This window comes from Galeopterus variegatus, unplaced genomic scaffold (genome assembly GCF_000696425.1).
Source record: "Galeopterus variegatus unplaced genomic scaffold, G_variegatus-3.0.2 Scaffold2673, whole genome shotgun sequence".
Lineage (NCBI taxonomy): Eukaryota > Metazoa > Chordata > Mammalia > Dermoptera > Cynocephalidae > Galeopterus > Galeopterus variegatus.
In genome coordinates this window covers 86,577-89,003 of record NW_007728784.1, presented here as the reverse complement: position 1 = coordinate 89,003, position 2,427 = coordinate 86,577, and the positions used below count along the sequence as shown (strand labels likewise).

General features: G+C 51.3%; 1 pseudogene; it reads right to left on the bottom strand.

Moving 5' to 3' along the window:
• Window positions 1–1,778: 1,778 nt before the first annotated feature.
• LOC103598576 overlaps window positions 1,779–2,427 on the bottom strand; it is a 17,180-nt pseudogene continuing 16,531 nt past the window's right edge.

The following is a 2,427-nucleotide window of genomic DNA, read 5'->3' as shown; positions in this document are numbered from 1 at the left end:
AAGAATAACTTAAATTGGATTCAGAAAACAAGAAATGGGATGTGGGGCACTAGGTAAAAATTTTACCATTCATTCAACAGTATGTATTGAGTGCCTACTGCCTACCAGAGTGAGAGGTGGGGACACGGTTGTGAAGTAGAGAGACACTGTTCCTTCCCTCACAGAGCTGCCAGCGTATCAGAGAAAATACACAGTTAGACACATCTGACAGTAAAGTGGGATCCATGTTAAGATTGAGAAAGTGCACGCACCATGGTCCTCACTGCCTTTAAAGGAAGGCTTTCCCAATTAGCCACTACACCATCATCATCCCTTACTTTAATGGAATGACGACACCCAATGCAATTATAGAATATATGCTGAGGAAAATCTGTTCCAGAACCCAGAATCCAGGCTGGGAAGTGGACCACGGTTCTGGGGAAAATAAGGAGAGAAGGAAAACACACAAGTTGAGTTCGTGGGGAAAGACTGAGGGCACCGAGATTAGAACTAACATAAAACAGTCGGGGGAAAAGTCAAAATCAATGAGAGAAGAGGGGGCCATGAAGATTTCAGGGTCGTCACTAATATTTTTTGGGGGGTGAGGATTGGTAATTATTTGCCCTAATGCTGAATGGCATTGGAGAAGCGTTTCCAAATCTCTCCATGGGGAGAGGCGTGACCTCTGGAAAACAAAATGATAGGATTTTAGGGTTGGGAGAGATCTCGGAGATCCGCTGCTCAAACCAGCTATTTTATAGATGATGAAAGATATGCCCAGGTTCATTACAGGGCTATAAGAGTTAGCAGGGGTGAGGCCAGAGCCAAGATCAAAAGGCTCCCCGTGAGCCCTCAATCAGGCCCGGTCTGGGACAGATCAATGGGCAGCCACTCCACCCTTCCAGGGATGCTTCTAAAGGCTGAATACCTGGTTCTCCGGGCCTTTTCCCACTGTAACAGAGAGACCATCCACAGTGAACAGGGATTGAGGTCTTCTAATCCACCTAGAGATGTGACCCAGAAATTTGGTTCAGATAAATAAAAAAGAAAGAGGCTAGAAGATTGTGACTGCCCAGGTCAGACAGGCTGCCACCCAGCGAGGACCTCTGAAGACCTTTGGTCTCTAGAAACGTATGTAGCTTTGCGCCCTTATTAACTTACCCAGGACTGGAGAGTCAGGTTACCCTGAACTCCCAGTAGGGGGCTGTTCAAAATGTGTTAAATCCCTGGACCAGGAAGTTTTAAACAGCACGGCAGGATGTATGAAAAACAAAAAGGGAATGTGGTTTATAATGTATCTGTGCAACAAATACAGTGGAGAGGCATCAAACAGGAAATTCTCTGCTTGTGATGAGTGCCTGTCTCATAAAAGAGCCACTCCGCTCCGTATTCATGGTAATGGTAGCTCAAGAACACAGACAGGAAGCTGTGGGAGGGGGCCAGGCCCAGGGGGAGTAGTGGGGGAGGGCGAGGAAGGGCAGGGCAGCAGAAACGCTGGGCTAAAACTGGGGCCCTGCCCTGGCACCTCAACCCTGCAGCGTCCTGCAGGGCCTCAGGCAAACCAACCTAAAGGACCCGTGTAGAAAGGAAGCACCCTGACAGTTGACCTCCAGGGCAATTTCTGTCTCACTAAAAAGCCAATAAGATGTCTTCTAAGTTTTTTCCAGTATGCATCTGCGTATACCTCTCCCCAACTGGAGGACGAACTTCCAAAGAACAGGAATTCAAGTATTCATTCCACAAGTCCTTAAGTAGCCCAAATAGTCCTTCGCACAAACAGAGGGAATAATAAATGTTACGGACATCGGACTGACAGCCACGAGGAAGGTCACTGGAGAGGGGGTGATCAGCCAGGGTCTGCACAGTCTGTACAACGCCAGCCTGCTCAGGGCACTGAGCAATAATAGTACCCTTCGCTCTTGCACCCAGAACCTCGCACCTCACTCTTTGTCCCAGATCTCAGAAAACCCCGGGGGCACGCTTGCTGCCCAGAGAGCAGGGCTTGGAAACTGTCCGGAGGAGCCTGGCCCTTCTGCAACTTCTTGGCCAGCGAGCAGCAGAATCTGGAGCCAGCGCTCACTGACTGTGGGCTCCTGCCTCGCCGCAGCTCTCTACTGTACCGACGCTGCCCGCCCGCCGGGGCGGGGTTGGGGTGGGGGTTCAAAGGACGCAGCACTTGGCACTGAAAGGCTGGGGAGGGGGGCTGGGGACTGATGAACTCGGCCTCAGGGCTACAGGCCTGGAGAAGAAACGCTGGAGAGGATGCCACCTGCTGGTGAGGAACCCCGGCTTGCACGTTGGGCGCAACAGGGACCTGGAGCCTGGATGTGCATGAAACCAGAATTCGGGCTATTTTCCAAGTTGCTGGTTTTCTGCTGTGTCTTTAGGGCTGCCACCTCCACCGGCTGTGCCCCGCGGCCCCCCAGACGCTGGGGTTTCCGGGGGGGA